A 26905-nucleotide genomic window follows, 5' to 3' on the forward strand; every position below is an offset into this window, starting at 1 on the left:
TGTGCTGCTCCGCGTCCCCGCGCCGATGGCTGCTCCTGCCCTCTCCACAGTGGCATCGCATCGCAGGGATGGGGTGGGACTATTTGTCTATGGAGGGGTCTGGACCACTCCCCCTCTATCAGAGCCTTGGGAGCATCTTGGTCCAGTGATGCTCAGGAGGCAAACACAAGCACTGCTGAATCCCCCTTTTCCTATCTCCCACCATGTCAGCTCACAGCTGAACCCTTTGGGGATGATAAATCACTGTGAACATTAGGATGGGAGCTGCAGGGAGATGCAGCAGCCAAAAACATGGGAATTGGGCAAATGATAGGACTAGCAGCAGATAAATCTCTGCATGGCTCTCAGTGGAGGGGCTGGGGCTTGGGTGGGTTCTAAGGGGGATGCTCCTCCCTAGCCAGGCCCCTGCGGGGATGGCTGAGCCTGGTGATGAAGCACTGGAGGCTCTTCACATCTGCTGCTTTGTTTGTTTGCTTCTCCCATGCTGTTTTACTGGGGGGGGGGGGCCATCAATCTGCAAAACAGCCCGTTGGAAAGCAACAGCGTGTTCGTCTGTGGGGCTGATGCAGGTGGGACCCGATGGCAGGCGATGGAGGGGTCGTGTTGCTTCTCCCCTCTTCTTCCCTCCTCGCTATCTCCCGAGTGCTTGAAAGGTAAAATAATGATGGCTCACCATTAATAAACCATGAACACTCAACGCTTCTCCTATCGAGGGCTTTTCATCTCTCAAAGCCTGCAGGAGCTGGTAACCAATTAGACCAGGCACATTCCGAGCGGCGAGTGGTGATGGGGCTGGCCAGGGGGTGTTTCCTGGGAAGGATGGAAGAGGGATGCTGTCATCGGGCATGGATCTCCCAGAGAAGAGAAAACAGATCTGGGGATAAAGAGCCACCACTTGATGCCATGCCAGGGACTTTGTTACCCCTCTGGCTCCCTTGCAGGGTAAATGGGCTGCTGGCTGTGTCAGTGCCATGATCTCTTGCATATATGCAATAAACAGGGGGGTAAACCCTGCTGGTGATTCCCCTGGTGTAAATCCGGAGGGTTCCACCAGTCCGGAACATAACTGGTTGCCACTGGTGTGTAACTGGGCTCCAGCACTCCAGGAACAGGGTGGCTGATTGAAATGCCAGCAGCAGCACAGAGCCCCTGCTGAGCCCAGCACAGGGATGCTGAGCTCGCTCCTGGCTTGTGCCTGATGAGATGCCAGCACCAGAATGGGGATAAATATGCAATATATCCCCAAAACCACCTTAACAATGGTGCTGGCAGCTTAGAGGCACCTCTGAATACATATCTGCATATGTACACTCGTGTGTGTATATCAGAGGGCCACATGAAGGCACACACGTCTGTAATCTCCTTCTTGGTGCTGATGAATCATGAGCCATTAATATTTCACAGCAAAGAACAGATGCAGGGAGTGGAAGAAGAGCCAAACCCCCAGGATGTCACTCTAGCCCTCCTGCTGCTGCTCCCAATTAAGCCCATGGTGATGCTGAAGGACCATGGGTTGGGGCTCAGGGTGGGCATTGCTCCCACTTGGGTACTGGGTGGAATATGGGCACAGTGGGGCTGCAGCCATCCTGGCTGGTGGGACTGGATCCCATCATCACAAGGGCTCTTTGCTTTGTGCTAGTAACCCTTTTGGGGCCAGCTGTGTGGATGGAGAAGGAAGAGAGCAGAGGATATGTGTGTTTCCACCAGGGAGGGTGGCTTCAGAAGTGTCTCCATGTCTTCTAGGTGCTGCTTTGGTGACCTACCCTCCCATTGGACACACTGGGGCTCATACACATTTCTCTTCCTTGACTGCCCCCAAAATTAAACATACGCTGAAGCCTTTTATTGATCTGAACTTAAATAACTGGATATATGGGCACTAGCTCATGCGCTCTTCATCAGGGACTGTAGTGATGGGACAAGGGGAGATGGGTTTAAACCTAAACAGGGAAGTGCAGGTTATGTATAAGGAAGGCACAGCTGCCCCATCCCTGGCAGTGCTCAAGGCCAGGTTGGACACAGGGGCTTGGAGCAAGCTGCTCCAGTGGAAGGGGTCCCTGCCCGTGGCAGGGGTTGGGGCTGGAGGAGCTTTAAGGTCCCTTCCAATCCAACCAGTCTGGATTCTATGGTTCTATAGGGTGGTTCACCTGGATGTTAGGCCTGGACACCAGCCACAAGCCTCTGCTCACCATGGGGACCGCTAGGTGCTGTGCCTGCTGCTGGCAGGTTTGGGCTCCCATTTCCAATCTATATCAGCAGAAATGGGAGGAAAAAAGGTTATCAGGGATCCCTAAACTTGGAAGATGAGGACAGTGGCCCCCAGCCAGTGCTTTCACCAGCCCAGCACCATGGGGATTTGGGGGGGGGCTGCACTGGATTTGCAGAGCAGAAGGGCTGTGGGTCGATGCAGTGCTAATGCCGTAGCTGGAGCCAGGATGGGGCTAGTGGTGGTGCTGCATCATCCACCTGGTCCTGCATCACTGACCCAGGTCTGGACCATCCTGGCCAGGGCTGGTTCTCCCCAGGATGGGCGCAGTCCTGGCACAGGCTGGGGCTGTGGCAGTGCCCCACAATGGGGCATTGTTTGCCCATCATAATTCATGTTTCCTCCCCACGCTTGTCTGGGCTTTCTCAGGGGTTCAATGAGCCCTCACTGCTGGAGCTCAGGGCTGGCCCCTTCCAGGGGGGCCAGGGGTGGGCTGAGCCCCTCGCAGCCACCCCAGCAGGGACTGGGTGATGTTGGGCACAGGCTGGGGTAAAGCCCAGCTCCAGCCCTGCATTAGGGTTCCATTTGCTCATCCTGGGACAGCCGGAGCCGGTTCCACCATGGATGTGATGGAGAGCATCATGGGGGCTGCAGCCACCCACCCATGACCAGGACCATGGCTCTGATGAGGGCAGAGCTGATCCTGCTCTGCAGTAAGACCCAGCTCCTCAGTGGGTTGATGGCATTCAGTGGATGAGGAGCTGCCCGGGTTCCCCTTAGGCTCCCTATCCTCTCCTGCTGGGGAAGGGGCTGCCCTGGCCGAGCTCCCCACGGCCCTGCTGTCCCATTGCTCAGCAGATTCCCTTTCCTCACCTCTATTTTTACGCTGGGACAGAAACCTGACCCCCGGCTGCCTTGCCCTATGCCTGGAGCCATTACATGCGCAGGACCCTTTCCACTGGACAGCCCTGGAAGGAGGAGTGATTCCCAGTTCCCGGCTTTTAACCCTAAGCTTCACACTTGCAGCCTCCTACAGGGGTTAAAGAGCCGAGCCGTGCCCTGGGCACCACCAGGTATTAAAGCTGGATGAAGGCTTTCCCATGCCTCCCAGCTATTTTATTCCTTGTTTTCCATGGGGCAGGGTGGCTCCATGTGCCTGTACAGCAGAGCCCAGAGCGGGGAGGGTGCGCAGGGCATCCCCTCGCTGTGTTGTGAGGGATGGGTCTGTGGGGCTGGAGCTCAGGGATGTGCTGGGCTGGGGTTTGGGCACCAGCACTGAAAGAGCTGAGGCTGGAGGAGAGGGGGTCCCACCGGGGGTGGGATCAGCTTTAGGGGGACATTGGGCATCTTCTTGTGAGGGTGCTGAGGCGCTGGCACAGGGTGCCCAGAGAAGCTGTGGCTGCCCCATCCCTGGCAGTGTTCAAGGCCAGGTTGGACACAGGGGCTTGGAGCATCCTGCTCCAGTGAAAGGGGTCCCTGCCTGGAACTGGATGGGCTTTAAGGTCCCTTCCAACACAAGCCAGGCTGGTTTGTGATAAACACCTATTTATCTCAGGGGCTTTTGCAGCACTTCATTTGCTGGCTGCTGCAGCAGGGGTGTTTGGGGATGCTCCGTGCTTGGGAGCCATCTGTCCCTCTGTGTCTGTTGGCACTACCATCACCAACAGGCTCTTGAGGCCCTGGCCCACATCCCTGGGGGATGCAGAGGGCATGGTAGTCACTCCCAGGCTCATGGACATGGGGTTAGAGTGGAGCTGCTGTCAGAGCCCTGGGTTGGGTTTCATTTGCCTGGTGGCTATTTCCAGGCCAGCAAATCCAATGGGGGATAAGGCTGGTGGCTCTGTGTGCATGAGATAAAGTCATGATTGCTCCTTCCTCAGCCTGGCCATGCTGCTTTCTCTTTTAGGGTCTAACTTATACACTCTTATCTTCAGCTGCTTGCTCCAGCATCCTGGGTGCGGATGGCTCCTTGCTTACCCCTTGCATGGGGGGTTTGCGGCTTCAATCAGCCCATAGCATCCTACAGCATGGTGATCGGGCCCTGCTCCGTACCCAGAGCTCCCCAAACCAACACACGGGGCTGCTTCTGAGTTCATTCTGTATATACAGCAGTGAATACACGTGGTGGAGTGACTACACCATGGCTCTGCATTGGTTTTCCAGCCTGCACACCATGAATCCCATTTACATCCTTAGGGATGTGGGGAGACTCCAGGCAGCCACCATGCTGTGAAGAGGCAGGTTTTAACAGAGAGGATCCCTTGCTCTGTGGCTTGGTCCTGCCCTTGGGCTTGGCTTGGAGCAAACCTGCCTGTGGTGCGGGGAGGAAAATGGATTGCCCCATTAGCAGCCATTTCTCCCACACTTTAAATACAATGCATTGGCAGGAGAGGGGCCTTGGGTGCTGCTCACCCACTTGTGGTGGTCACAGCCTCCCAGGGAGCACCCCTGGGACTGCTTTTCCCATGGGAACAACACTGTGGCCATCCAGGATCTAATGGTGAGTGAGGCTTGGGTTGGTGGGTTGAGACCCAGCCTGAGTCTGTGCATGCCGGGGTGCTTGGGGTGATGCTGCATGGGGTCCTGCTGTGGGGATGAGCACTGTGAGCTATGCTGGGTGATGTTGTGGTTGGGGGGGATTTAGGGGCTGGGAAGGTCATGCTGAACAGGTGAAAACTGTTGAGGATGCTCAAAACACTCTTCCTATGGAATTAAGGTGGGAAGGCAGGATTTGCCTTCAGGTGCTTGGGAAGCTATAAAATAGCAATTGCCCCAGCCTGTCTGGCTGCATCCCTAGGGCATCCCTCTAGGGCTTCCTCCTGCACTGCTGGAGATGCACAAGCCCCTTATCTAAATGCCTGTAGCTGATTATAAACCATCCTGAACATGAGAGCACAGCACCCTTTGTGACTGTCCTCTTTGTTTCCAGGATCCTGGCCGATGTTTGGGAATAGATCCTGGGAATGCAGGGTTGGAAAGCCAGACCTGCGGGTTTAAAGGCAGAAACACGGAACCCCTCTGATGCTGCTCATGTGAGGGGGGGTGTGGATTTGATGCTCAAAAGTCTCCTCGTTGGTAAATGGCCCCAGTGCAGAGCAGTGGGGACTGAGTCTGGCTTTGGAAGAGGAAAAAGCTGGGTTAAATTGCTTCCAGCCAGGGGAATGTGGGGCTTTGCAGGCAATGGTGAGCAATAGGAGGGTGCCTGGGACAGGTTCCTGCTCTCATGAGCAGCATCTGAGTTGCCTTGGGATGAGAAGGGCTCATGTGCAGCATTACAGGGACCTGACCCAGGTGTTGACAGTGACAGGGGTGGGATGCGACTGCTGAAAACTGATTTGATTTTACAAGGTTTGGGTTCCTTGGGGTTGAGCAGAGGCTTCTGGGCAAGAGAGCTACGTCCATGCTGGTGCCATGTGTGGGTCCAGCGCATCCCTCCCTGCTCGGGGCTGGGGGGGCTCTTGTTTGGTGTTAAAGCCTCTTCAGTTTAAAGCAAATTGCCTGTTTAAAGGCAAAGGGAAGCTCAGCGGCTTTGCAGCAGCCCAACCTGATGCAGAATTTAAGGTGCAGCTCTCTCATTACTGGGTGGGTACTGGATGGGGCGATTGGAGGGGACAAGAGGTGATGGTGATGATTTAATCTCTAAGCACTGGTTTAGTTAATGCAGTCGCTCTTGGGTGCATCCTAATTCCCTGGGCACACCTGACTTTGCAGCATACAGGGGCCATGGTAAGAAGCCTGCAGGCACCTTCCTACTCCCCCTCACTTTGTAGCTGAGGAAAATCAATGCAAAACCCTTCAGGATGCCTGGAAAGACATGTTATCTCCTGATCGAGCTCAAATAAACCCCACCTCAGCGTCAAGGACAAGAGCTCCTTGCCTGCTCTTCTGGGAGTGGGTTAAGAACCGGTTCCTTCCTTATTCTATACGTAATTCCTTAGGCTTCAGGCTAAAAGAGCCTTCCTTGTCCTGGCTGTGGTGTGGAAGCAGCCTTACTGTGGGGTCTGCACCTTGTTCTGTGCTTTGCAGAGGGGGAGGTCCTGATGCCCTGTGGATGTGAAGCCTGTTTCTGCAGCAGTGAGGGGCTGCTGGGCTTTCCCCTTCCACTTTTCCCTATTAGCTGGGTGTTGGAATTCCTCACCCTTTCCCTCCTTCCCAACCCTTCCATTTGGTGCAAGGGAGAAACAAACCCCAAAGCACTAAAGGAACTTGTGCGATGAGGTGGACGTAGAGCAGCTTCCACCTGGGGAGGTTAAAAGTTACTCAATAACCAAGCTCCTCCATCCCCTGCCAGTCACTGCTGGGGACTTTGCACCGGTGCCAAGCGCCCTGCGGGTGCTGTGCTCACCCAAACCCACAAGTAAACCGCCCCCATCCCAACGCTGGGGACCCCCAGGGGATGCTCTGCCTGGGGCAATGGGCAGGGCGGAGGGTCCCGGCGGTGCCGCACGGCCTGGGGAGGGGACGAGGGCACTGCGAGCCCCGATGCCACCGTGGGAAAGGCGGCGGGGGCCGCGCAGCCGGCTCGGCGCTGAGCTCCAGCCCTCCCGCAGCTCCCCCGCAGCAGAGCTGCCCGCAGCCCTCCTTCCCTCGCTCCCGGGCGGCTCCGCAGCCATGGGGCCGGGGTGAGCCTTCGGTTTGCGCTGCCCGTTGGGGCTGCGATCCCAGGGGGGGCCTCGGCTGAGCGGCGGCAGCGGAGGTGAGCGGGGTGCGATGCGCGATGCCCGGCTCTCTGCGCACAAGTAAGGCTGGGGACATGGGGGCACTTGGGGGGGGTGGCAGTGAGGAGGCACGGAGTGTGTGTGGCCCCACACATGGGGGGTGTGAATGTCTTTGGCTCCCACTGAACAGAGGGGGTTTGAGGAGCACTATGGATTATTAGGGATGGGATGGGGGGGGGGCTGCTTTCCCCCCATCTCTTCCTTAGTCTCTTAACCCGGCGATTGCATGGGGGTCACTTTTTGTTTCCACCACCCACTCCCCCCCTATGCTTCATTGTTCCACATCTTGAGCACATGTTTGGCCTTGGCACAGTGGGCAGGGGGCTGCTGCTGCCATCAGCATCCCTTTGAAAGAGGAGGTTGGCAGCTCCCTCGCATCTCCGGGCGACAATGGGCTGGGGTCTGCAGGACCATTTAATGCACTGGAAGGCCTTAAAAGCCCCTCCCATGTGCATCTTGCTGCTCTTTGGGACGCTCGCCTTCTCCTACATGCCACAGGCTGGCGAGGCGGCTCTGCCTTGACTAACCACAGCGTGTGCGAGCACGGGCACAGCGACGAGGGGCAGCCGTGGGGCAGGGAAAGGAGAAGAGAGGAAGGACAGAAAGCAGCCGAAGGGGATGGGGAGGTGCGAGAGCTCCTTCCTCCAGCACAGACCTCACCCTGCATCGGCACGCAGCTGCTCCAGCTTCCTGGGAAGTCCTATTGATGCCAAAGCGAGGAGAAGGGGGGGGAACAACTGAAGTTAAGGGAGGCTGCGTGCGGCTGCAGATGCGGGGTCCTTATTCCCCCCCTCCCTTTCCTTGTTTTCTGGGGAGGCTGCGATCAAAAGCTGGAGCCGCGTCCATCTGCTTCTGACAACCTGAGCTCTCGCTGGCAGCTCCTGCATTCAGAGCCTTGAATTCCTCCATAATTAGAGGGCTTTTTCCCACCCCCCAAACCAACCCAACTCCATCTGGGCTTTTGGAGCACGGGAATGAAAAGCCAAGGTGGGTGTGGGAGGGGGGCAGGTGGATTTTCAGCCTTAGCAGCCCCAATCTTGCGATCTATTACATCAGCACCGAAGAGGTGTAATTAAGTAGGAAACAAATGAGCCCAACTAATCTGTTTTGCTTGTTTGAGCTTAGCCGAGTGCAGAAAACAAACAGAGGCTGAATGATGAATGCGACTTCTCTTTGGTTCCTATGTTTCTAAAGGGTTTCTCTTTCTCTGAGCCCCACAGGGGGTGTTGATGTGGGTCAGGAAACTCGGCCGCTCTCCCCCATGGCTCGGAGGCCACCCGGCCGCAGCCAGCACTTGCTGCTTGCCTGATTCCTGCTTTAATTGGCTGCTTTGCCAAGCCGGCTCCCTTGGATGCCTTCCCGGAGGGATGGGGATGGATCTCCACACCGCTTCTCCTGGCGGCTGTGGGGACATCAAAGCTGTGGCCCTGCAGGTTGATGTGTGAGTGTCCTTTAGGGCTCCTCTGCTGCAGCCCCAGGAGCTTCCACATGTCCTGGGGAGGATGAGCCCTGGACCAAGGTGATCCCTCTGCATCAGTGAGGCACAGAGGGCTGATGCCGTCAGTGCATCCTTGGGTGCAGAAGTAGGGCAACCCCTATGGGGACCCCACAGTCGCTCTCCATCCCTCCTGCTGCCTTGCTGCATCCCACAGGTAGACTCATAGGCTGATTGGGGGTGGAAAGCACCTTAAGATCGACATGTGAAGGCACCAGCACAGGCAGTGTTTTACAGCCCTTTAAACACCCCAAAGGGCTTTGGCAACTTGAGCAGAGCAGACCACGGGGCTGCTTCTTGCTGCCTGGCCATGCCCCAGCTGCCTGCATCTCGCCCCTGCCTGCCCCGAGTCCACGGTGAGGGCTCACAGGGCTGCTGTGGTTTGTTTTCTCCTTGCACTCGTGTGCATTCAGACTCCGGCAGCGACACGAGGTGCCAGGAGCAGATGGCAGCCATCGGCTGGGCTTGCTCTCAGCTCCCCATGGCTCCTGGCACCGTGCTGGGCAGCGGCTCCTGCTAACCCCCTCGCTCCCACACTGCTCTCTAGGGAAAGAGCCAGGGTTGGCTTTGCCTCCTATTAGAGCACATGGGAGCTAAACCCTTTCCCCGGCGTTCAGAGGGGCTTCTGGAGCCCATGGCAGGGGTTGGGACTGGGTGATCATTAAGGTCCTTTTCAACCTTCATGATTCTATGACTCTTGCAGTGGTTTAGTGTGATGCTGGAGATGGGAGGAGATCTGGCATGGAAGGGGTTTGTGTTACAGGCAGATGGATCCGAGTTGCAGCCCATCAGTCTGTGTTAGAAAGACCCTGTTCCCCCACCACCCACAGCCAAACCTGGAAATGGTTTTAAAACAGCAGGAAATGGGCAACTTGGCCTCAGGGAAGGCAGGTGACTCTGATATGGGGAGAAGTAGGGTCTTCTGGCTTGGTGGGAGCAGGGTGTGTGGGGTCCTGGAGGGCTGTTGTCATGTGGGATGTGGAATGGCCACGGCAATACTGATGATGAGGTGCCCCTTGAGCCTGGGTACCCATCTTCCCAAAGGATTGCACAGTGGAGGTGATGCTCCCAGTGTGCTGGTGGTGCCTGTCCTGGTCAGTACCCCCAAACCACCCTGGTGCTTCCTAGAATCCCAGCCTGGTTTGGGTTGGAAGGGACCTTAAAGCTCCTCCAGCTCCAGCCCCTACCACAGGCAGGGACCCCTTCCACTGGAGCAGCTTGCTCCAAGCCCCTGTGTCCAACCTGGCCTTGAGCACTGCCAGGGATGGGGCAGCCACAGCTTCTCTGGGCACCCTGTGCCAGCGCCTCAGCACCCTCACAGGGAAGAGCTTCTGCCTAAGAGCTCAGCTCAGTCTCCCCTCGGGCAGGTTCAAGCCATTCCCCTTGCCCTGTCCCTACAGGCCCTTGTCCAAAGCCCCTCTCCAGGCTTCCTGTAACCCCCTTAGTGGGGCTTCCTTTGCACCCACTCTCTTGGTCCTGCACCTTTAGGCTGTTTTAAGCCTCCTTGGTGGGGTTGTGTCTCCAGCAGCCCCTCTTTCCTCACAGCAGGAGGATGCTGAGCCCCACGCACACATCCAGCCCTCCTTCATGTCCCCCCCCTCATCCTCCCTCACCTTCCCCTACATCCACATCCATCTCCTGCCCCTGGAGGGGCCAGGAAATTGGGAAATGGCCAAAATGAAACAAGTTTTCCCTTCCCTCCTGGGTGACAATTTCAACCCTGCGGGAGCTTGGCGCTCACCAGCTGGCTCCTGCATCCACAGCAGCCCTCAGCACCCCAAAGGGGAGCACTGGCTCCTTCTTCCCATCACAACAGCAAAAACATTCACCCTATTATTATTATTAGTAGTAGTATTAAAAAATCTAGTTCTTTCTCTGCAAGGGGAAGATGCTGCTATTTATTCATAGGTGTTGCAGTCGGCTGCCTTGTTTCAGCAGTGTTAAGGCTCTCTCTGAGCAATAAGAGCATCTCTGGAAGAGCAAATTGAGCAGCTCGGTAGCAGGCGGTGTCTTCCTCACCGAGCAAGGCTGTTTATCCTCCTCATTTGGTTTCAGATGAATACATTTGCCAGACAGCAATGATATTAGCCTCGTCTCAAAGACCTTATCAATTTGCAGTTGTCTCTTCGATGCTAGTACTTTATTGAACTGTCTGAGATGATTCCCAAGGAGAGGACTGCAATTTAAACTATTAAGTAATTTGGGAGAGCAATTAGTGTTAATCTGGAAACTCCCTGTGTTGCTCCTGAATAAATCAACCTCTCCATGAGAGTCATGCTGAAAGAGCCTGGGCTGATTTATGTGGAACTGGGGGGGGCTTTCAGCCAGGATAACAACAAGGAACAAGTTTATTGCCTGGAAAACTTTTAGACCTGGATGGTGTTGTGGTTCAAACAGTGTCGGAGATGAGAGGGGGTGCATGTTCCCATGGGATCAGACCTGGCTCGTGGCTGCACAAGGCACCACATTGTGTTTCAGGTACTAGAAACACTGTGGTCCCATCAGGTGGGAGCTGGTGGAGGTGAAGCTCCTTCCTCCTCTGTCTTGTTCTCTGTTGGCTTCTGCTCAAAACCAACCACCAAACCTGTATGAGGTCTCCAAGCCCAGTGTGTACCAGCAACCTCAGTGCTCTGCCTTGCACCCTGCCTCCTCTGCCTGTGCCATGAGCATCTTTGCTCAAGGCAGGGCCAGATGTGGCTGATGACCTTACAGCTCATCCGGTTCCATCCCCCTGCTATGGGTAGGGCTGCCTCCTCTGGACCATGTAACTCCAAGGATGACCGTGCCATGTGTTTGACCACCTTCATGGGGAGCATTCCTTATCCCCAATAGCTCAGAATTTCTCATGTTCCAGCTTATGCCATTGCATCTCATCCTGTCTCTGGTGGCCTCCACCTGTATTCTCAGCTTCCACTTAGGTGGTTGCAGACAACCATCAGGTCTCTTCTTCTTTGGGAAGAAGGAGCCCAACTCCTGCAGCCTCCCCCTGTGCATTGTGTCCAGTCCTTGACTGGGTTGGTTGTTTCCAATAGGCTTCCTCCAGTGTGTCCATGTCTGCCTTATCCTGGGGAGCTCAGAACTGGTCACCACCCAGAACTGCAAGTACCAAATAGAGGGGAATAATACAGAGGGGGAAGCAGTCTGTGCTGGCCAAGCTGCAGCATGGTGGCTTGTGTCCACCAGGATCTCCAGATCATTTTCTCCAAAGCTGCTTTCCAGCCATTTGGACACTGATACTTGGGATTATCCCATTCCAGAGGCAGGAATCAGTGTTTGCCTTTGAATTCCCTGAGCTCCTGTTGGGCTGCTTGTTCAACCCATTGAGGTCCCTCTGGGTAGCAGCTCTGCCTTCCAGCATGTCAACTGCTGCATCACTTGAAAACGAGCTGAGGTTAACCTGATTTACCTGCTTATCCACTATTTGCCAACAAGGATGCTACAGGAGGCTGTCAAAGGCCATGTTAAAGTGAGGTTATGCAGCTTGCACTGTCCTGGTCCACAGAGCCAATCCTCTCAGCTGGAAGGTGATCAGGTGCATTGGCTGTGATTTACACCTAATAAATCCCTGCTGGCAGTTCCCAATGACTTTTTGCCCATCATAGGTGGAAACAGCTTTCAGGAGGATTTGCTCCATCACCTCCTCAGGCAAACTGAGCAGCCCTACATCATCCTTGCTGGATGATGGGTGACATTTGCCTCTTTCCCGTCCTATGGAAACTCCTCTCATCCCCAGTGTCATTCAGCAACAGAAGCAAGGGTGAAGGCAACCCTGGCAGAGCAGAGAGCCCATCGCAGCCTCCTCTCCCCCACCTTGCCTTTCTCCTCAAGGTTATCCCAGGGAAGATATTTGCATTTCCAGGCAGCATCACCCTCCTTGTGCCCCCACCTCTCCAGACAATTGCTTCTGTTCGGAGCTGTTGCTATTTTCTAGTGGCTGCTGGTTCCCCATTTGGATACCTTCGTAATCCACCAAGGGACCTCGCATCTCCCTTCCTTTCTTCTTGTTTTCTTCTTCTAAAGCAATTAGCGTGGCTCAAGCCCTCTGCAATCCATCAATTAATACAAGCTGCGGCAGTAAATTAAAGGGAAACAGGAACAACTATGCTGGGATTAGGTCACTGGAACTATAAACTTTGGAACAAATCAGATTTCCTTGGGAAGGGAAATGGACAGCGGTGATATGTCAAGTCGTGAGATGAGGCAGGCTCAGAGCAACTTTCCAGAGTCTCCTGACTTGGCTGCTGGATGCCAGAACTTCTTCCCTAGGGAAAGTTTTGGGTTTGCCAGACCCTGTTGCTGCTGAGAAATGTTTGGATGGCCAAGCAAACAAACAATAAGAGGGAAAATGGGAAAGAGGATGGTGGGGAGCTCTGTGGCTGCTTTGGGCAGTATGTAGTTGTACCAGAACTTGCTGCCAGCCATTGTCAGGCCTTTTATCCCATCCTCTGTGGTGGCTGATGCTCTTGGATGTTGCATGTGGCTGTGCTAGAAGGTTGGATTTGCTCACTACCAGCTCACCCAGTAACACTTCTGTTCTGCACAGCAGTGGTAGGGGCAATGCTGGGAAGAGTGATGATGCTCAGGGATCCCTGCAGAAGGGCCAGAGGAAGGCAGGATGCTCACAGCTCTGTGCCAGCTCAGCTTGCAGCCATAAGGGGCTAAAAATGCTTCCCAAAAGCCTAAGTGACCGGTCCAGTGGCAATTTCTGCACTGAGGGAGCAAGAGCATCCTTGTCCTAGGGCTCTGCTGAGGTCCTCATTCTCTGCACCTCGCTGATGGTACCCAGGACAGACGGGATGGATAGAGGTCATCAGACATCTCTCTCCTCAGGGGATATCTGTTTGTGTTCCCAGGGATCTGAGGCCAATGGAAGGCCAGAAGCAGTGGTTCATACCCTCCTGGCAGGGCTGATCACAGCCCCTGTGTTCTCATTAGCCATGTAAACACATCACCCTTTCTAGCCTCTTAGTTCTTGGCTTCACTGAGATGCTGCCATCTGAATTACACACTGCGTGCATGTGTGCAACTTTCCCTGCTCTCATCCCTCACTCCTCTTTTCCCACAGCTTCTCTCTTCACCTGAGCTTCATCCCCTGGGCTGATCATGCAAAACCCCTGCGGTCCCCACCGCCTTCGCTGTAATGTCCTGTGAGCACAAGCTGAGCCCCAGTGCTTAACCCCTGCCCACACAGCTTTGTTAGCAGCAATGTGAAGGCAGCCGCATCCCTTCACCTCCAGACAAATGTCTTGCTAATGAAGGAACATCTGCTGGTGGAGCTGAAACGGCGTGGGAGCTGCGGGGACGGGGATGCAGGGCTCTGTCTTGAAAAACAACTCTGCGTGGCTTTCTCTTTCCTCCAGCACTAATGATGCTTCTCAGCCACCCCAGCTTGTTCTGAGCATCAAAACCAGGAGACAACATCCTGGGCTCCTCTTGTTGGTAGAGGAGAGGCATGTGGAGGTGGGCTCCAACACCTTCCAGGGCTCCCACTTGTCACTGGAGAAGGGCCATAGTGGGTGATGGTCCCAGGGGACCAGATGCCCCTGCAGTGGTTGGTGCGGACTCTGCTATGGTGAAAGCTCCTTGTAGCAGATGTGTGATGGAGTAAGGTGGAGATGGAGATGCACATCTTGGCTCACTAAGATGTGGTGGAGAGCATGTTCTTGACAGTCTTGGTTAACCAAGATTCTTGCCTTTGGTTCAACCAAAGCTGCGCCGTCTCTCCCTGCTCTAAGGGAAGCAGATGTGTGATGGAGTAAGGTGGAGATGGAGATGCACGTCTTGGATCACTAAGATGTGGTGGAGAGCGTGTTCTTGACAGTCTTGGTTAACCAAGTTTCTTGCCTTTGGTTCAACCAAAGCTGTGCCGTCTCTCCCTGCTCTAAGGCAGGCAAACACTGCACGCGTTTTGAACTCCTTTCTGAAGTTGTTCAGTCCCATTCAGGGATGTCATTGAGACACTTCTCACCATCTTCATCAGTTGTATGCACAGTGTTTTGCAATGCCCCTGCCACTGCCTCCCTGCCCAGGGCCGTGCTGCTGTCCCAAGCATGCAGCCAGCTCCAGGCTCTTGGAAAAGCTGACTTTGCCACCCCCAGCCTGATGTCTCTGCTGGCTGCTGCTGGGGACAGCATTTGTGTCCTCTCCATGTATAAATCAGTGCGGTAATGAAGCATCAGGAGCAGATGTTCTCCCCTGTGAAGCTGCAGAGGTGGTTTCACACGCAGTGCTACACCCATCTTACTGCTCTTTCATCACCTTTTCCTGGTACTGGGTGGGGACAGGGATGAGGGAAGCAAATCGATTTCAGCATCACTGAAGGCAAAACCTTGTCTTGGCTGTTGTAGTGGCCCCGTGTAATTTGGCTTCTTTCTTAGTTTTTTCATCTGAACCATTGTTTCCTAAGCCCTCCTCCCCTCATAATGACAGAGAGCTGAACCCAGAAAACATGTTATCAAACAATGTGATGCCAACCAAACACCTTTATGTTCATGTAAGCTCCAAGACTGATGTTAGGGGGATCCTCAACCAACTTACACGAGCGTCTCAGTACCGCTTGAGGTGCAGCAGACAGGGTATGTCCTGTTTAATGCTGCAGCAGAACCTGCATTACTTCAGTGTCTTGCTTGTGTTTCTGAAGTCAGTACCCCCAGAACCCTTGTGGGAAGCAACAGGTTGAGTGAGAATGAGCCATAAGGCTGGAAGAACCCAAGACAGCAAAGAAAGGTGGGATTTGTAGGGCTCTAACGTGGCCTGGGACAATGTCTGCTCAAGCCTCTGCAAGCAGCACCCACGTTCACACCAACAGCCTCAATCTTCGGCTCCCCTCAATGTTCCCTTCCCTGTGTCCACCTGCATCTCGGGTTCCTGTGGCTGCTTGGGGTTTTCTGGGGTCCTTGAGCCTGTTGGGAGTGGAGATGACTGCAGCGAGATTGGGAGGTTCAGACACTGGCTAATCCTGTTAGGAAGGCAGTGGTTATTGCAGGGCTTCCAGTGGGACCTGCTAAATGAACCATAATGCTGTAATGAGATTTCCTTTTCCCGGCCAGACTAAATGTTCTTGGCCACTGGGAATAAAAGGTCGAGGAGGGGAGAGAAAAATAAAGAGAGGGAAAGTAAAAGGGGAGGGGGAAGCCTATCTCAGGCTCCATCTATCTCCGTTGCATCAAAAACCTCTCGGATGTGCCTGGTTATTGCAGCTCACTTCTGCGCCCTGTGAGTGCAACTCAGGGCAATAGCTGCCCTGTCCTCCTCTGCAGGGGGCTGATGGGACCCTGAGAGCAAGAAAAACACATTTGAGGTGGTGATAGAACTCCAAGATTAAGAGAAGGCGAGAGAGGCTTCTTTAGGAGCCAGCAGGATGCTGGGGAGAGAAAGAGAAACAGGCTGTGGGGCCATCGAGGAGAAAACGTGCCCTAGAAAGACAGTGGATTCTTTGTAGGAAAGCTGGATTCCATGAAGGACGTCCACAGTGTGTTGTATTTTGACTTGTAGTGCAATAGGGGAAAGCCAGAAGCTCCTGCTCTTCCTCAGCTGTGTTTGCAGGCAGTCTGCAGGGGAGGATGCTTTGGGCTGGGGCAGCTCGCTGCTGGTCCTGTGCTTGTTCTGCATTGCGACACCCATTAAGATGTGTTCGTGGTGATTTGGGTGGGAGGAAGTTAGGGCAGAGATGGATTTGATCCATTGCATGGTCTTTGCAAACAGTGGGGGTTGGAGATGAAAAACCACAGCTGAGGCTGATGTTAGCTCCAAGACCATCCCCTGTTCATGCTGGACCATTGGCCAGCTGATGGGGATGGCTGCTCTCCTTGAGCAGCAAGAGCATGAGCCAACATGTTTGGGATTCAAACAGCAACTCTTGCTCCTGGTGAGGGGCTCTGCATTGGTAGCAGGAGTGACATTTGGGTCACACAAGGCTGATGCCACCTTGGCCACAGGCTCAGCCACTGGCAACACCCGGTTCAATCACAGCCTCCACTAATGCCACATCCCTCTCTCCTCCTCCATCAGCTTGTTTGCAGGTGTTCCCAAACTTCCCAAATTGGCCTCATTTGACCCTGGAATGAGCAGTTGATCTCTGTGGGGCATGGCTGGGTTCTTTGTTCCATTGCTTGTTCCAGTGGGGTCTCTGCTGAGGAGCAGTTTGGGGCTGGGAGCTTTTGATGCAGGGAGAGATCTGCCTGCTGCGACTTGTTTTGCAACAGCTCTTTTCTTGTTTGATCTCAATCTTGCTTGGGGTCCTTTCCTATTCTTTCTGGTCTTTCTTTTTGAATGTCTGACTCTAATTTATCGCTGTCTAAATGGCAAACAGAAGCTTTTGGGTTGCCAAGTCCCAAACTGGGTTTCTCTGGCTGTGGCTGGTGCTTTGGGGTGAACATTGTCCAGCCTTCTCCTGCTCCATGGATTCCTGATGGTCCTTTAACCTCACAGTGAAAAGCCTGAGCCCTGTCTCTTTGTCCTGGGGGTGCTGCAAACACATTGGCTGACCCTTTCAGTGCCTCAGTTTCCCCACTTGGATTGGTAAAAGGATGGTTATTTTCCAGTGCTTCACGGGGTTCTGCTTCTCAGGTCCAAGGTGGCCTCTTTAGCTGTTGGGCTGCTTTTCCTGTTTACGATGTTTTCAGCCTCAAAGCTCTCCCTCAGGCTGCGTGGATGGGTGCCTCCAGCCCTAACCCTGAGCCTGTTTCCAGGCCATCAGCTGCTCCTGATGCAAAACCCCTCAAATGATGATAGGAAAACAACACTGCTAAAAATAAAACTCAGAGTGTTTGGATGCCACCTCTCCTGGTACCTTCTGAGGCCCACAGCCCCCAGTCCTGGCCTCGGAAGGGCAGTACCACTGCTGGGCTGGAGATGGGTGCAGCAGGGATGGGTCTGTCCTGCTTCACCATCTGTGGTGCTTGGCCAGCGTAGGGGCAAAGCCTGTGGGTCTCCATCCTCTTGCCTGGGCTCTTCTCCAGTGTTTAATGATGGGTTGAGAGGGGGATTCAGCACATCTGGTGTGCGGTGATGACAGCCACATCTGGAGACACTGATGGAGTCCAGAGGAGCTGCAGCCCCTCTGGACCCCAGCTTCAACCCAACTCCCTTTGCCAATGTGCTTCTGCCAGTGACCTGATGGCAAAGGGACCGTGTCCTGTGCTGGAGTGGCCACTGAAGGAGTGATGGTAGTGCCTGCTGGGACCTCACTTCTCCTGCTTGGGGGGCAAAGTGGGACCCATCATCCCAGATCCAGAGCTGGACTGGGAGCAGAAGTGGATCAGGACTGCTGTGGAGCAGTAAGTCCTACAGTCATGAGCCCTGGGCTGAGCTGATACCAGCCAGCTCTGCTCCAAGCAGTATGGAAAGGTGAGGACATCCACAAGCAAAGCCCAAAGCTATAGCGGGATGTAGGCAAAACCATGGGTCAGATGTTAATGTCACAGCAATCAACTTAATCGGGGCTCTCTTAAGAGCCAAAGTGTGTTAAAATGCAGCAGGAAAAGCAGGAGCCTGGAAATAAAACCAACTGGGGCCCCTCCAGTGTTTCCCTGCTGTGAAAAGCCAGGATTTCCTGGGATTTCACCTCCTCCCTTGACAAGCTGGGCAGGATCCCAGGACTAGGAAGGTCTATGTGTGCCCATCAGGAAACCTATCCTTACCTAGGACTGCCCCATCCTGAGGGGGGTAACTCCAGCTTGAGAGCAAGGAAAACCCATTTTAGCCCCCCTAAAGCAGCTGGGTTGGGGTTATGGGCAGCAGCGTCACCCTTTGGTGGAGCTACCATCACCCACAGGAGGTATCAAGAGGTGGAAATCCTCCTGCTCTTAAACACAGGCACAGTTTTCCTTCTCCAACAGCACCAAAACATAAGGTTTGGGGGTGTTCTCTTTTTGGGGGTACCTTTGGTACCTCTTTCCTAAGGAAACAGGGCTCACCCAGCTGCGCTCTGGTTTATCCGCCCGCCTCATCCTAACAAACCCAGCTGATTTCCACCAAATTTAATGGGAGGGTTGAGACCTCAAAAACAGGATGTTTTTGGTGAGTTGCATGAAAATGGGTGCCAGGTGGCTGGAATGAGCGGGATGCCGAGCAGGGGGCTGGGATTTGGGCTGAAATCCATGAGGCACTGGTGATCTCACAAGGAAACATCGAGGATGTTTTGGACCATAGGCAAAGTCTCTGTCAGTGTTATTAGAGCTGACGTCAAGGCTGTTTGAGGATGAGGTCCCCAGCACTCAGGAAGCTCTCACAGGTGACCCCAATGAGCTGCTCAGCCCCTATTTCCTCCCATTAGTGGGGTCAGCCCTGCTTCCAGGAGCCTGGAACCAGAGGAGCTGCACAGGAGCCAGGATTTGGCCGCAGGGAGCACCTTGCAGCTTGGAGGTAGGTGAATCACTGGGGCTGAGCTGGGGTTTGGGAGCCAGAAACTCTAAATTGCTTTTTTTTAAACCAAAAGCAAGCTGTGAACTCGGGGCCTGGCACATTCAAACCTGCTGCTGGGGCTTCACATGGGGCTGCTGAGCTCCCCCGGCTGTGCTGGCGTTTGTCAGCGTGGTTTGGAGAAGGGTTTGCTTCATCTTGGCTTGACAAGAAGAAGCTGGGTAACACCTTTAAGCTGCAGCAGTGCTTCAGGATCCCATTCAAGTCCTTCCAGAGACAGATCTGAATTCCTGGCATACTTCTGCAAAGTTCTCTGCAGTCAGTGGGAAGCCTGAGCATCGCCTTTCCTTTGTCTGCTTTGTGGAAGAAAAGGAGGAAATCCACAGCTCTGCCTCTTGCCTTCTTGATTTTCCTCCCTTTTTGGGGAGCTGCTGATGTTTGGGCTGGGATCAACCCTTGGTTGCCATTTGGCCATGGCCTGATGATGCTAATACAGAGGTGGGTGACCAACACCATAGTGTCCCCCTGTGCTTGCACACCTCTTGCTGGGGCTGGGATCAGCCTTTCACAGTCACCTTCCCTTTGCTGCTCCATCCAGGCTGGGGCTGATGTGACAGAGGGGCTGCACAGCTCGCTCCTCCTCATGGGGTACCCCAAAGATGCTGCTTCACTTAAGCGTGTCTGCGGAGGGGACCAGGGATGCTGGCACCTCCCTCCCTCCCCATCCTGCGAGGGGCTTTGCTGGTGGGGAATGGAATATTTTTGGCTTTTTATTTTTGCCCTTCTTGCTCTTTTTTAGAAATTAAGAGCTCACCAGCAGCTGTTTCTCTGCTTTCGGGTTTGCTTTGTGTTCTTTTTCGCAATGAATGCTTTGCAGATTTGGCTTATCAGGCTTGTCAGCCTGCTCCAAGCCCTCCGCTCTCCTCCCCGTCCCTATTTACCCAAGGCACTGGCTGACGCAGGGCCCTTTCCTGTGTTGGTCACCACCCACCCCAAGGTCCTCCGGTGATAACTTTTCCTTTAAGATTACAGATTTGGGTCTTTTGGAACAAGTGCTTAACCCACAGTCCTCTGAAACGTGTCACTTAATAGGGAGAAAATACATAAAACCTCTCAATACGCTGCTCCAGGTTGACACAAAAGTGATGTTTCTCGTTTGGCATTACCCCAATAACTGATCCAAAGGTTAAAAGGCACCATTCGGGGGCCTGATCCCACTGGAAAGGAACGGGCTTGAAATAGGGACTCGGATGATATAAACCACTGCAAAGTGGCTGGTTTTAGCTGGCTTTAATGATGTGGATTCTGCTGATTTCAGTGGAGTCGTGTAGCTCTGCCGCTGCCGAGCATCTGCCCCCGAACTTACAGCTGCTGGTGGATGGCTCAGGCACTTGTGCTTCAAAACAGCGTTTGCATCTGAATAACCCAGAAGTAACCGGCGCCCCTTCCAGCCAGTGAAGCAAGGTCTTCAAGCAGGGGGGTTTTAATCTGTCTAAATCAGATCCTGGATTTCCAGGAAGTCCTTGAACTTTGGGGTGGTTTTGAGCTCTCCAGCGTGTCCTTACAACGATAATGAAAGCCCTTTTGATTTTGATGGGAAGGTGGCAGGGCTTGGGCTGGAGGAAACGTGCTGCGGTGGCTGTTAAAGGCAGGGGGTCCACGTTTTGAAGTACAAGTGAAAGAAACGCAAGGGAAGACGGGCAGGTATTTCTCAGCCGTGTAATAGTGATGAAACATTAATTCATCCCCCTGGAATTTCTTGTTTGTGTGCTCCCGTAATTTCATTTCTGTGGTGTCTGTATGAAGCTTGGCTGAGCTGAATGCCAGAAGCCAAATACTCTTCGAATAATATCTTTTTATTAGATTTGCTGTGTGCATGCGTGCCCGCAAGTACGTGTGACAGAGAGATCACCCTTTATAACCCACTTTATACCTTCGGAGGCGGTGCGATGCGCTCCAAAAGAAGCCTTCCAGCAGCACGTTCCCATCCCTAACCCCCAGCGCAGGGAGGTTCCATGGATACAGCTGGGGTTTGGTGGGATTTACACGTGTCCGGTTGGAAGGGAGGGTGCTGTCAGGGGAAAAGCTGATATTGCTGGAAGACTTCGTGCTGCCGTGGCTCTGTTTGGTAGCTTGGGGCTTGTTACAGCTCCTGAAAATGGGAAGCAAGGAGTTTCACCCCCAAAACACAGGGATGTGAGCTCCCTTGGCCATGTCCTGCAGGCTTCAAGGGCAGTCTGGATTGCCTTTCCCCCATGCGCCGTGCAGAGGGAATGATGCCAAGGAATCCCACCGGGCCAGTGGCGTGGGCACGGCATGGGTGGAGAGGAAGGGGAAGGAGGCAGCGGGACTCCTCCTTGCACAGGAACCTGTATTTATGCCCACAGCGGCCAAGCCAGCAGAGTGCAGAGCTCTGCTGGGGACTTCCCAGGCCCCCCCTATGCTGCTTTGCTCTGCTCCGGTCCTCGAAAGGACAAGAGCGAAGGCTCACTGCCACCTCTAGGCAAGCACCCGCATAGGCGCCTGCTCTAAACTAGAGCACAGACAGACAATCCCGGGATTTGTCCCAAATCACCGCAGTCTCTGTGCCAGACCCCCCATCAGCTGGTGTACGTGTGTGTGTGTGTGTGTGCAGTTACAGCGCTCCTTAAGCTCTAGTATAAATATATTTAGCCGTTTCTTTATTCCCAGGGCAGTAATCCCTCCAACACATTTCGAGTTGCATAGAAATAGCAGCCGAATAACTCCTGAGCTGTGGCTGCCGGGGATATTGTGTGTGAGCTGTGCCGAAGCCACGCTTTCCTAAGGATCTTAGAGCTGAGCATCCTGAGCATCACATTCCCATTGCGTTCCCGGCTCCCAGAAGAGAGGTGGGTGAGAATGAAGGGCAGCAGGAGAGGGGAAAGAGCCCAGATCTGGGAAGGGGGAGGGAAAGGAAACTTGGGGGAGCATTAGCTGCTGGGTTTATATTTGGCTTCTCTAACCACTGGCAGCATATGGCCAGAGGCAAGCAGAGCTGAGCTGATTTCAGAGAGGGGGAACTGGGATGCAGCTGTGTGAGGGGCAGGGAAAAGGCTATTCCCAACCCCAAGCAGGTCTGGGGGATAACTTGCTTGGTGGCACTGCTTGCATTTGCTCAGAGCTTTGAGAAGGGGGGAAGCAACTTCCGTGGATGGGGGGGCTCTCCAGAGCTGGGGTCTCTTTGGGGTTCTCATCTACCCATGAAGGATGAGGCAGGATGATAGGAACACGTTCCCTGTGGAGAAATCCTTCTCACAGATGCTCTTGGCTGGAGGAAGGAAGGTGCAAACATTTGCTGTCACATCAAGAGCTGTGTGGGAACGGGCTTGCTGGGTGCAGATGGGCTGGAGAGGGTCTCGCTCCACCTTCTCCATTCACAGCCCAACATCTGCCTCATTAGTTGCTTATGAACCTCCAAGCCTCCCTCTCTAGGCTGACTCATGGCCACCAGCTGGAGGGAAAGTCTACCTTGGGGCTGCTCTTGGCTTAGGGGGATGAATGGGACTTCACAGGCTGGCAGCATCCTTCTCATCCTTTGCTCCTGGCTTGCCCAGGTTTACCAACCAGCAAAGCTCCAGCTGGCACAGGACTGAGCTCTGTCCTGTTAAGTTCTTTCAGGTTTGCTTCCCCAGCATGGGTCTGCCTCCTGCAGCTCTGCCTCACAGGCAGGAGGGCACAAGAGCAGCGAGGCACTGGTGGCCGCAGCTCATGCTGTGTTTCGGGGTGGCTTTGGCAGCGCAGAGTCCCTTTGAACGCCTCCCTGCAGTGCTAAGGCCAGGCTCAAAGATGGGAGCGCTGAAAGAAGGGAAGGGTTTGTGTTTGTCTTCAGCTGAGCATTTTCAACCCGGGACAGGGTCATGCAGTGCTGGTGTGCTCCTACACATCCCTCCATGGGGCAGGTTTCCCTGCCCAGCGCATCAGAGCAGATGTCATTGGGTAGCTTACTATTAGATTAGTCCTCTTGCATCTAAATAGGCTTAATTATGTTTTCATTAGCCCCAGACAGTGCGTTACAGCGTGATGCATGAGGCGAGTGAGGAGGGGGGAGCATGGGGAAAGCAGCCCCATTCTGCTACCGCGTTTGCCTATCCTCTCCCCTTCACCACGCTCCCAGTGTGCTGGGAGGGAACAGGGCTGCTCCTTTTCTTCTTCCCTATGGGAAGTTTTGTAATTGAATCTCCTGCTGTGCTGCGTTTGCCTGCCTCGGAGCAGCCGTGGGGCAGGGAGCCCGAGCTGCCGGGCATCCACGGGCCATGCATCTTCACCAGGCTGCAGCCACCTCTCCCTGCTCCGGTGAGAGCTGCCTTCTGGCCTTGGGAGGAGGCTGCAGCGGGTGAACCTCATGTCCCTGCCCAAGAGCCCACTTGGGTTTATATAATACTATATATCTATAATTGTGTGTTTGTTGTTGCCATGGGAATGAGCACAATTGTAAATCCCGGAGACTGATGTCAAGCCTTGGGCTTGCACTGGGCCTTATCAGGGGCAGATAGAGAGTCAGAAATGGGGTGATGGGGTGAGGAGGAGCCCCTTTGCTCCCTAACCTGTGTGCAGCCCAGGCTCGGATCCGCCAGCAGAGGTACAGGCAGCTTTGGTGCTCAGGGCATCACAGCGGGGTTGGTGCCATCTGCCCTGGGTGCAGAGAGGGCAGGGGCAGAGCCGGCAGGAAGGGAACGAGGGGGCTTTCCTGCAGCCATCAGGGCACAGCCCGGCTCGGGGAAAGAAGGGGGGTGTGAATGGAGCCTTCCATGGGCCCTGAGGCAGTTCCTGGTGCAGCGGGGCTGGGCAGGGGCAGGCAGAGCCCGGGTGCGGGGCAGGCTGCGGTGCGGAGCTTCCCGGCAACAAGTGGGGGCCGGGGGCTGTCTCTCAGCTCTTTAATTGGGGGGGTAATTGGGGAGGGGGAGAGCGATGCTCCCCGCTAAGGGGAGGGAGGGGGAAGAAAAGCCACGCTGGAAATGAGGTTATATAAAAGATGTATGATTTGGAGAGCAGAGTGTCTCCTAATGAGGGCTGCACCGGCTCGCTCCACACCCATAAAAACCCGGGTTGGACGTCAAAGCGGATTCGTTTCGGTGATGCTGGGATAAAGGGGCGCAGCAAGGACTGGCTCCCTCCCCGTCAGCCCAGCCGAGCCCAGCGCCGCGCCGGGCTCCGTCCGTCCGCCCGCTGCGCCCGGAGCCGCCGGGAGGGATGCACCGGGCGGGGCCGGGGACAGGGCCGGGGACGGGGCCGGCTCCTCTCCGCCGCACGGTAGGTGGGGAGGGCGGGCGGGCTGCCCCCAGCCCCGCACCGGGAGCCGCTTCTCCGGGAAACTTTGCGGGGGGATGCGCGGAGCCCCGCGGGACCGTGCGCTCCCTCGGGCGCCCGTCGGAAGCGCTCCCCGGTGCCCCGGGGCTGCTCCGCGCCGCCGTGCCCTTGGCTGGGGACGGGCACGGGATGGCAGCCGCGGGTCCTCAGCCCCGCCGGTGCGGGCAGCAGGGCGCTGCCTCCGGCTGCAGGAGCCCGGGGTTCGGTGGAGGCAGCCGGGGTGCCCCCGAGCCCCGCGCCGCGGATGGGAGCGGGGGGACATGGGTGGGGTCTGCCCGGCTAAAGCCGCTTTGCGGATCCAGCGAGTGGGGCTCGGGGGTTTCTGTGTCCGTCCCCCCCCCGCCGCCCTCCGCACCCCCGGGGCTCCGCTGCAAACTCCGCGCTCGGCTCCCCCACCCTGCCTGTCCTTCGGGCCGGGGGGGCTGCAGGAAGGGAGCGAAGCTGATGGGTATTTCCCTCCCCCCTAACTCTTTGCAGCAAGTTGGGATGGGGCCAGGCGGGCCGCTTGGATGGGCAGGACACGGCACACACGGGACGGGGGACGGGGCAGTTTGCCCGGGGAAGGAAGGGACCGGGACCGGGACCGGCGGAGACGCGGACCCGCCTGCAGAGATGGGAGGGGGAAGTTGGCAGAGGCAGTTTCCCGTGATGGGGGGGTCAGGACTGTTCCCCCCCAACCTCCCTCGGGGGGGGGCCCGGCCGTGCCGGAGCTGTCCCGGGTGCTGATCGCTGCCCGACAGGAATCGCGACACATCCCCCCCCTGCGACAGCGCGGGCACCATCAGGAAGGGCTCGGGGCTGCAAGAGGGGGATGACCCGGAGTGTCCCCGGGGCGCTGGGGTGGGAGCAGGGTCCGCATCCATCCCGGGGTGAGGAAGAGGCTCCCTAATGCGGCTCGTGCAGCCCTGGGATGCCCTGCTCAGCACCGTCTCCACTCCTCCAGAGGGGGTCATGCCGGTTCTTGCCCCTTCCCTCTCCCCACCCGGGACCTCGATAGTCCCCTCTGAATGCGCTTTAAATGCAGAAGGGAGTTGTCGCAGGAGCAAGGCGATTGAACCGTGCTTGCCCTGCCTGTGGGCTCACTCTCGGCTTAGTTCGCGGTAGGTAGTAGAAAGCTTCTGGTTTTTACTGTCAAAGCAGCAGAAAAAGAGACCTCTGTAGAGGCACATCTGGAGCATCTGGTGCTGGGGTGAGCATGCATCGCCCCATCCAGCTCCAGCCCCACAGAGCCTTTCCCTGCCTCGGCTCCGCGGCTCCGCAGCCCAGGTGCAGACATTTTCTTCCAATGCTTTCAAGTTATGACTGTCAGGAGGAAATTCTGGCAGCAACTTGACAATGATCTCGGCGAGTCCCCGAGGAGCTGATCCGCCTCCCACCGCAATGGAGGGGAAGTGTCTCCTTCCTTCCCGTGGGAACACAGGCTGTCTGGAGCGGGAGACGTGGGAGATTGCGGGGGGCAGTAGCAGTGGCTGGGGGCTCGACTGCTTTAAATGCCAGCTCGTCCTCCTTTTCTGCATCCCTAAACGCTGATGGCTCAGGCAGGGATCTATAGGGATCATCACACAAAAGCTCTAGGAAGCTTTTGGGGCAGGGGGGCTGTTCACAGTAGGATCTCCCCAGGATTTCTACCTGCACGTCTTGGTTGGTTATGTCTTTTCTGTTAAAGGTCTTGGTGAGGATGTCCTATTGTAAAGAATTTGGGTTTGCATCAGCGATTTCTTCCTCCCTCTGTTTCTTTCTCGCTTGTAATACCCAGAATATTTCCTTCAGGATGCTACACACTCCGTTACATGCTCTCCTGTTTTAACGCGTGCATGTGTTTGCAAACAAACTCCCAGCACAAAGTCTCCTCTTGCACAGACCTGGGGTCTGAGGGGCTCCTTCTCTGATCAGACACCTGCACTGGGAGAAGCGTTACATTCCCTCATGAGCAAAGGACAGTGACAAGTCCTTGTGCCCTTTGAATCCTGCTTATTCCCTCTGCCAGTGCAATGATCGTGAGTACTGGAGAGGCCATCTTAGGCAGAGGGGTTTGGGCTGAATCCTCACTTGCAGTTAATGTTGTGTGCCTACTGATGGGGAGGGGTTGGTCCTCCCCCAGGGACGTTTTGCCCCTCTCAGCTTTTTCTTTCCACCCCCTGCTTTGCTCGTGTATTTTGTCTTTTCCTTTTCAGTAGCGTATCTGTACAAAGGCTTAGGAAATCTGCCAGATTGCCTAAATCAGTGCCTGAAAACAACTATATATAGTAACTGATAAGTCACATGAGCTCAGCTTGCATAGATTAGCATCTACCTCTCCTGAGTAATGAGAATATTGTTTGATACTTGTTGATACCATCAATTTTTACTAAAGAAATACAATCCCAACAGGAGGGGACCAGTTTTGAAAGGAGGCTCCAAATGAAGCTAAAATGCCTTTGCTGTACTCACGCTGTTCAGATTGTATCGTGTGCATTAAATCAGATCTATATATGTGATCTGATCTCTTGTGCATAGCCAAAAATAACCGTATTGTGTCCTGAAGAGGGAAGGATCTGTCAGCCCCTTTCTGGCTGAAGCCAGATGTAACATGTTCATTCCAAGTGGATTGCGATGGGCTGTGTGTGATACCTGACCCAATGCGTTGCCACCCTCCACGGCAGCTGTAAAGCAAGCGGAATGAAGTGCCGATGTAATGCCAAGTGAGTGCTTGGGATCTGGCTGTGAGCATGAGAAACACACAGTCTGGAAAGCCCATATGTTAGCAGTATGTTGGTGCTATATGCAGAGCGTGGAAGCCTGCAAGTACTCTGTGTG

At 55.0% G+C, this 26905-nt stretch overlaps 1 protein-coding gene across 3 annotated transcripts in view; it reads left to right on the plus strand.

The window, feature by feature from the left end:
• Positions 1-3203: 3203 nt before the first annotated feature.
• NOS1 (nitric oxide synthase 1) overlaps positions 3204-26905 on the plus strand; it is a 75451-nt gene continuing 51749 nt past the window's right edge. The window contains exon 1 of one of the 3 annotated variants that reach the window (XM_061370528.1): positions 3204-3279. The gene's annotated coding sequence lies outside the window, so the exon portion shown is untranslated. Of the gene's footprint in view, positions 3280-6870; positions 6946-23750; positions 24053-26905 lie in introns of those variants that run through there. The other 2 variants (XM_061370526.1, XM_061370525.1) reach the window with 2 other exon arrangements.

The sequence above is a fragment of the Neopsephotus bourkii genome, unplaced genomic scaffold (assembly GCF_033783945.1).
Source record: "Neopsephotus bourkii isolate Nb327-2 ecotype Australia unplaced genomic scaffold, CSIRO-AGI_Nbou_v1 NB_1542, whole genome shotgun sequence".
Classification (NCBI taxonomy): Eukaryota; Metazoa; Chordata; class Aves; order Psittaciformes; family Psittacidae; genus Neopsephotus; species Neopsephotus bourkii.